General features: G+C 44.9%; 1 long non-coding RNA gene across 1 annotated transcript in view; it reads left to right on the forward strand.

Moving 5' to 3' along the window:
* Window positions 1–8,028, forward strand: part of LOC116572062 — a 43,731-nt gene extending 35,703 nt beyond the window's left edge. The window contains exon 3 of the long non-coding RNA XR_004278114.1: window positions 480–8,028. This is a non-coding gene — a long non-coding RNA (uncharacterized LOC116572062). The remainder of the gene's footprint in view (window positions 1–479) is intronic.
* The last annotated feature ends 521 nt before the right edge of the window (window positions 8,029–8,549 follow it).

Consider the following 8,549-nt stretch of genomic DNA (forward strand, 5'->3'; position numbering starts at 1 on the left):
ACTGGAGACTTTAGTTCTATAGGTCCAGTTTGGGGGGCGCCTGGGTGGCTCAGTGGGTTAAGCCTCTGCCTTCCGCTCAGGTCATGAACTCAAGGTCCTGGGAACAAGCCCCACATCGGGTTCTCTGCTCAGCAGGGAGCCTGCTTCCCCCTCTCTCTCTGCCTGCCTCTCTGCCTACTTGTGAACTCTATCTGTCAAATAAATAAATAAAATCTTTAAAAAAATAGGTCCAGTTTGGGAACAGGGATCCATATTTCTAGAAAGATTTTCAGGTAATGATGACTGGTAGCCTTGTTTTAAAATCCCTGCTCTAGCCAACACACACACACACACACACACACACACACACACACACACACTCACACTCCATCTAGGTAACGAAGTCTATTTAAACATAGAACTGCAATCTGAAAAAGAAAGAATTCCTTAGTCTCATAATAAAATGAGTTTCTTTATTTATACCTCTATGTCTTTGAAAGGATTTGAAGTGGTAGAAAGTGCTCTCTACCACACCGCGTAAACCTCAGCGAGAATTTCTTCATCTGACTTTCAAAAAGACTGCGGGAAATGCTTGCTTGGAGGAATGCGGTGGAGACGTTCGGCATCTGGACATTCCTTCCGCGTGATGGCACACATCTGGCTCTTTGGAATGAGCAGAACATTTCCCTTCCAGTTTCCCTCCAGATGTCTGAGGATGTGAGGCTACAGCCCACGAGGTGAGCCATTTATCAAGCTTTACTGACTAATTAAAAGCCAGAGCTGGGCAGAACCCTCGCGGGATTCTTTATCCTTATCGTGCATGAATGCGCAGGGTTTTTCACTCCGACGCGCTCCGCAGGACCCACCTTCCATCAAGCAGACGGTGGACTTTTTTGCGCCCTGCACTTCAGATGTACGTGCCCGAGAGGCCCAGACTGAAATGAGCGATTGGTGCACGAGTGTAAACGGACATCCTGGCAGACAGATGGGTGGACGGTTAACTGGCTTCCATTGAATCCAAATGAAGCTAACACCATTCAAATTCCGGCCCAGCTATGTTGTACCCAGCTCAAGGTTGCTGAAATTGAATTCAAAAGCCGAAAACACATGCTGGCCCGGCTCAAGAGCAGCTGCCGATTGCAAACACATGGCTTAGCAATGCATAAGATGCTCTGGGGTGACATTTGGGGTTCCTGATTAAGTGGGATAATCAAAGAAACATCATTCAAAACCCTTGCCCTTGCACACAAGCACACATCCAGAATAATTTTTTTTAAAGAAAGCATTAAGAAAAAACAAAACAAAACAAAACAACAACAACAAAAAACCACTAAGTAAAATAAAGATCTCTGATGAAAATACTTAGTGGTCCCAAAGATGGAAACTAAACTTTGAGTTTGAGTTTCACAGATGGCAGTGGAAAATGCCGCCTAAAGCAAGATGCTGTGCAGTTAGGAGATTTTGAAGCCTTAGGTACAATTTCTGAAACAAGGGAGGTTAAGATCCGTGGCCAGGAAGGATCCAGTACAGGTATCCTTATCTGACAGCAAGAGAAAAAAAAAATCATGCTGGAGACATGTCTTTTTCTTCATCAGTCAAGAGTGCATGTGGACAAGAGGCTAAGGCCAAACCAAACTCCTGCACTTGGAATATACCCACTGGGCTTCGAAGGGGAAAGGGAGGAGGTGGTCGAAGATAGCCTGTAGGTCTCCTCCAAAATCCCAGCTTGGAAATACTTTGTTACGGCAAGTGTCCATGGATTAGGGTCTTGTGGGTGAAATCGGAACAAAGAAGGTGGTCCTGCCATGTGGAGGAAATGAAAATGTGCTGCGCTGAAATCCTTATAAAGACTGCTGGCGCTCTGGCAATTTCACTTTTTAAGTGCATGTTATTAAAAGAACCCCCGGCTGTGAGAGGTAGTGCGGGTGGGCAGAGTGTAACCCGGCTCAGCTCCTGGAGGCCGTGCGCTCAGCCTTGCTGCTAACTCCCTGCAACTTTGGGGATTCACCCCATCAGCCTAGTTTCTGTTTCTCCTCATCTTCTCTAGCAGATTCGCTTTGTGAGATGAATTGCTGGCTGGGGCTCTGCGTCTTTCCCCTCTTCCTTTTTTCTTGTCTGTAACCACATTCCCACGGAAGAAATCAATCCGCAGATCCTCATTGACGCTTCCCTGAAGCCCTTTGAAATGTATTAGCAGTAGGCGAAGTGTGTGTTTGAGGACGGATGCATGGGTTACACTGCTGCCTATAGATCGCCACCGGGAGAGAAAACTTGTAGACAGATGTTTCTCTCTACTTTTCTCTTGTGTAGCTTTTCCTGAGGTTTGGTCTGGTTGGAGCAGAGCTGAGCATCAGGATGTTCTGAACTCAGGAGGCAAAGAAATAAATGCAAGCAGCAAGGATTTCTCTTGCTCCCACCTCATCCTGAGTGCCGGGCGGGCCCTGGTGCTGGTGACTGTTGTCTGAAGCAGCATTTTTGGAAGTGTGCCCCATCCCAGAAGGCGCCTGTAAGGTGGCCAGGCTCTGGGCTGTACCTGGGTCATTTCTCAGAGTCACTGTGCCGGTTGGTGGGTCCTGCAGCAGAGGGAATAGCTGGACAGCATGTAACTAAGAATTCTCCAAATAGACCCTCCAAAACTCTTCCTTTTTGGAAACATACATATAAACTTATGTGCGTGTGAAGAGTGCATTTATACTCTTGCAAGCTATTAGGAAGGTTGGAAAAGGCCCTCCACCAGGTTAGCAGCCAACATTGCCCAGATTTGGAGAAGGAATGTGGGTGCAGGTTGGGCCCCTGGGGCCATTCTCAATCTTGGTTGATTTCCCGGTGGAATCTCAACCACTTTTTTTCATTAGCATCTCCCTTAGGAGAAAAATTAGGTTAAATTAAAATTCTCCCTATTGAGGGAGATGAAATATTGAGAAGTAAGCTTTTGATGGTAGCATTGAGCTTTGCAGGGCTACAAACAATTATGGTATCTGTGTTCTTTGGCTCCAAAGAATTAATTTGTATCTCCATAGAGGTGGTGTCTCCTCTCTTGAGAATTCATGTCTGGAGGTCCAAGCAATGGGTTCCAACAAATTTACCTCGTTTAGAGGGGTTATACCTGGTGTCTTCTATTTCTTTTGCTGGGAAAGGTGGGAGTAGGGTATTGGAGGGATGGGAAAAAGAGAGGATGTGCCCATTGTTGCCATGGCTTCCAAGCAAATTAGGAACGAATTTCCTGGTTCCCGATAGAGATAACAGAGAACAAGAATTATTCCTGCATGGAGGGGATATGGAATAGGTTTTAAGAGGAAGGGTTCAAATTTTAGTTCTACCTATTGTTGGCTGCCTAACCTTAGGCAAATTACTTAACCTCCTGGACTTCACTTTCTCAATCTGTACATTGGGGATAATATGACCTCATTGGGTTTTTGTGAATATTTAATGATAAAATACATGAGATGCGTTAAGGATAGTGCCTGGGATCTAGTTAGCTTCTACTGGAGTCCCCATTTATTCATTTTTTTGTAATTATTTTTTAACCTGATTACCTAATTTCAGGCATGTCAAGTAGTAATAAGTAAGTGTTCCTAAGTAACAATTTTATATTTTAGCTTATTTGGGTGGCGGTGCTGATTTCTCCTTTAAGGAATGGTTGATAGCAGGAATTCTTGGTTCCTGCCATTAGTTATATTGGAGAGTTAGTTATATTGGGGTAACTTTTCTACAAACTCCCAGTTAGGTCATTTTGTCAGCCATGAAGTTATTAGGAACCCAAGTTTCAAATCTTGGCTCTATTGCTAAAAACCTGTGCCTCAGTTTCCTCTTCAGTGAAGTGGGAACAATCAAGCCTCACTCACAACATTGTGATTTGATGAGGTAATGCATGTTAGAACATTCTGATTTCCTTTCTAGCCCCGATAGGGACTTGGATTATCTATCAAGCATCAATTACCACCACCCTTTCTCTTCTAACAAAACATGTTAACAAGTGTGTCTATCTAGTCCCATTAGAAAACAAGCAGGGGCAGTCCACGTGTCTGCAGTGGCACTGGCCTCACCCCCAATGAGTAGTCCAAGCTGGTTGGCCCACGGCGCTCCCCTGGGACGCATGTAGGGAGGCGTGCTGTCTCCTGCCAGATGCGAACAAAAACACACAAAGTTTGCTCTTCTTTTAACTCTCTGATGATTTATCTCTTAAGTAGAATTTGGACTTCTGGCTTTGGTCCTCTTTCTGAGGGCCTGAAGATATAACCCCAGCTGGTTTATATGCTGAAGGTATAACCCTAGCTGGTTTATACCATCCCGTGTGCTCGTGACTCCCACATATGTCTCTCCAGGCTGGAGATCTGTCCTCTGCCCCTACTCCACCCCGGGAGTCACTTCTCAGTCTCTATCTGAAAAATGAAACCGTTGTCTTCCCCAGATCTCCTCTCTTCCTGTATTTTCACCCTGGCTAATGGAGCTCATCACCAAAGTCAGCTGACCCACTATAGGGTATGTCCATGGGACAGATGCTGCAGAAGACTCTCCCACCTCTGGTAACTCGTCTCTACTGAGTGGGGGTGGGGGGTGAACAACGGAGGTGTTCAGACTAAAATGCTGAACGTTGATCTTTCCTTATATGTAAGAATGGTGGTTCCTGGAGAACAAGTCTTCTTCGCTTGGGGATCTTTCTGGATTGACAGAAAAAGGATGGAGTGAAGGAAGGCCACTTTGTCATCAGTGTATGGGGTATTTGGCTTCCTTGAGTGACCTCTGCCCTCAATGTCCAGAAAGAGGAAAGTTCGGGAACCAGTCCTATTTTGGCTGTTCCCGCGAGTTTACTTGGATTAAGGACAGTTAGCAGATGGAAATGGTGGATTTCCAGGAGAGTTCCTGTCCCCATGGCCTCATCTGCAGGTCCCCTGGTGGAGCCATTTCTAATGGCTTCTGGTGGCACAGAGTTTCCCAGGGTGGCGCTATGCCTTGGTGCCTTTATACCAGTTGGTGTCTCTGCTGAAAATGTTTACTCATTTGTTCATCCATCAACTAGAAATGGAAAGGTGCCTCAGTGGTCCCAGTCCTAGTTAGATACCTGAAAGAACTGAAAGAGAGACTCAAACAGATATTTACACACCCGTGTTCCTAGCAACATTATTCACAACAGTTAAAACATGGAAGTGACCCAAGTGTCCACAGATGGAATGAATGGATTAACAGAATGGGGGATATACACCCAATGGGAAGTTCTTCAGCCTTAAAAAAGAATGAAAATTTGATACACACCAACATGGATGAACCTGAAAACATTACGCTGAAAAGAAGCCAGATATGAAAGGAAAAATATTGTATGACTCCACTTACAGGGAATATATATAGAATCCGCAAATTCAGAGAGACAGAAAATGTGGCGAGGTGGCCAGGGGCTGGCGGAGGGGAGAATGAAGAGGGAGCTCTTGCATAATGGGTACAGAGTTTCTGTTTGGGATGATGAAAAGTTTCGAAAACAGTGGTGATGATTGCCCAATACTGTGAATATAATTAATGCCACTGAATAGAACACTCAAAAATGGTTAAAAAGGCAAATTTGTTATATGCATTTCACCACGACAAGAAAATATGTAAATAGAGAAATGGCATTTACCATGATGGTTCTTAGAGTATTTGTAGACCTATGTGAATGTCAAGGGCGGGAGACTTGCTTTATTTAACTGTGTATCCTCTGAGTCCAGCCAGCAAGAACAAATGAGAAGCTTGAGACTGGGTCTTAAAAAGCTCAAGAGAGGAGAGGCAGCGACATCTAAGTACATCTAATCTTTTTATTTTATTATTCTGGAACTTAGGTACAGTATTGATGGGGTCCCCTTTTTGCTCTAAAATTGTTCCTTTCTGGGGTGGAAGGGGTGGAAAGAAGGGTTGACTAGGGCTCAGTGAAGTGTCCTCTGGTGACAATCTTGGGTGAACCTGGAGGCTACAGGGCATGGTTTATTGAGGGCACCTGTGGGGGCTGGGCTTGGAAAGCCAAGGGAAGAGGGGTTGGAGATGCCTTGATTCTCAACTCAGAGCTTTGAGCTGCAGACGGGAAGGTTCCTGAGCAGGGGATTGCCCCAGGAGAGTGTGGTTTGAGAGAGGTGGCCTCTGGGGACCAGACACACTCTTCCAAGCAGCCTCCAGCAGCCACACGTGGCCTGGTGGCTTCAGTGTGTGTCTAGGCTCTGCCCGTTGAAAGGTTGTGATTATGTTGATCAGAACTATCTTTTCCCTGTGGGGGGGAAGGATGTTTCTTCTTTTGCTTATTCTTTTTTTTTTTTTTTTCTAAAAAACAAAACAAAAACAAAAACAAGGAAGTCCTCCTCCCCATGTCCTTCAAAGCGCTGTGGCATCTTCAGATCTGGGTACTTGAAAGCTAAAGCTGGTCATAATTTCCGACGGACATAATGTGCATTTGAAATTCTTTTCCACATCAAATTAAATCTGTCTTGGACTGATTTCCTGGAAGTGTTTTTCATTAGAATAATAGTCCTCAGCTGAGAGATCAGATACCACAGAAGGGGAAGCAGGAACGGAACCATCAAGTGCCTCCTTGAGGAAGACATCCCGCCATTATGTCTGAGGGGCTACTTGGAGGAGACCATCCCTTCTCTAGGCCTGCCCCCAGGGAAGAGGTGCTAGGTCTGGTGAACCTCCACCTATTTTAGTGATAAAATCTTTTTTTTTTTTTTTTTCATTCAAAATAAAAAGAAAAAAAGAAACTAGTTTCCACCAGGAAATCATCCACCTACCCATCCACCCAACCCAAATCTATCGCCTACCGACTGGCTGGGTATCCCTCTGAGATGCCAGGAATATAATGGTTAGTAAGACAAAGTCCTTGATAAAAAGAGGATAGCTCAGAGGAGGAAACCTCAGGGATCAAGACAAAGCTCCAGTAGTATTTGATGACTTTTTTTTTTTCTGGTCTTAAATAGGTCCTTCTGTGTAAGGCACATAGGCATGCTCTGCCTTACCTACAGAGGGTTCCAGAAGGACTAATGGAGGAAATCCTTCTGAAATTCTTTTCTCCTCCTCCTCTCTGAAACATGACTTGTTTACTGCAGGCTGTTAACGGCCTTGAGAGCGTCTTTAATCCTTAGCCAGGGTCTTTAAATATAATACATCAATAACAGGTAATTATTTGCTTTGAACTTTCTGCTCCTTTCCCCCATACCCTGCGGGGTGAGCTTGGAACTTTTAAGCACTGTAACAGATTCTTCCTATCAAAGTGTCAAAACTCATAAGGCATATGTCAAAGAATTCGTTTGCTTACTTTCATCTGTCTTCCCTCCTCCCTCCTTTTACTTCTAAGTCTCACCACAGCTTTGCGGATTCTTGTGCTGAGTGCCCGTTTGCAGCCTCGTGGCTTTTCTCTAAGCCCGGACCACCTCAGACCCTGAAGAATTTGCCCCCATGCACCCAGCCTTGTTGCATTTAAAAGTCTCAGGCGGTTGAGTTTGTTACTCCTGGCCTGTCACGCTATTCCTGTTTTGAACGTGTCCAGGAAAATCCTGTCAAATTCAAAACTTCCTTTTGCCCCAAACCGATCTTTGATCTGAGGGGCCTGGACACGACGGACTCTGAGCAGCTTGCTCTGGGCTCCATGGGGCCCAGGAGCTCTTTTGCAAGCCTTCTGAGGAAACAAAAAATGGTTTATTTTTTCTGTCAGCTGGGGTTGATGATGGATGGCCTGGTGGTTCGATCTTGTGAGCTCCTGGACCAGCCCTGTCCTGAAGACAGCTTCCTCACCAGGGAGTTCCTCCCATCTTCTTGAGCACTGTCTGTGGGCTGTGGATCTGTCTGCTCTGTGGAAGCCACAGACACAGCTTCCCATGGTTTTTTTCTAGCAGGTTCCAGTAGCCAACTGACGGCTCTAACCTTATTGCTATATCATTGTGTTCAGTGGTGCCAGTTTGGTCCTCTGTTTAAATAAAATCATTATTGCCCACCCAAGACTCTCTTGTATGTATGAAAGGGTTTTCCAGGAACACCTGGGTGGCTCAGTGGGTTAAAGCCTCTGCCTTCAACTCAGGTCATGATCCCAGGGTCCTGGGATCGAACCCCCCATCGGGCTCTCTGCTCAGCAGGGAGCCTGCTTCCTCCTCTCTCTCTGCCTGCTTCTCTGCCCACTTGTGAACTCTGTCTGTCAAATAAATAAATAAAATCTTTGGAAAAAAAAAAAGGGTTTTCTAGACATCAGCTGAAGTGGTACACAAATTAATAGAAATGCCGGTCCCTCAGAAAATCGAAGGCTTAGTAGGTGTGCAGAACAGATGGTCAGGGAGTTTCTTACCTCAGGCTCTCAAGGGAACAAAATCAATGGTGGACTAGGAACTCATTTGAAATTTAAGGAGTTAGTCAGATTTAACCAAAGAGAAACATCAAGGGTGTTACTTGACACTGATAAAGTTATCCACATTTCTATACCCTAAATAATCAAATTGGATAATTAGATTCTGTGATGTTACTCAGATGATTTCCTTATTCGCTATGTATAGAAATTCACTTTGAATGTAGACATAACGAGACCTAACAGGATGTTCTGGAGTTTCACTAGGGAATAAAGACTA

Source organism: Mustela erminea, chromosome 13 (genome assembly GCF_009829155.1).
Source record: "Mustela erminea isolate mMusErm1 chromosome 13, mMusErm1.Pri, whole genome shotgun sequence".
NCBI lineage: Eukaryota > Metazoa > Chordata > Mammalia > Carnivora > Mustelidae > Mustela > Mustela erminea.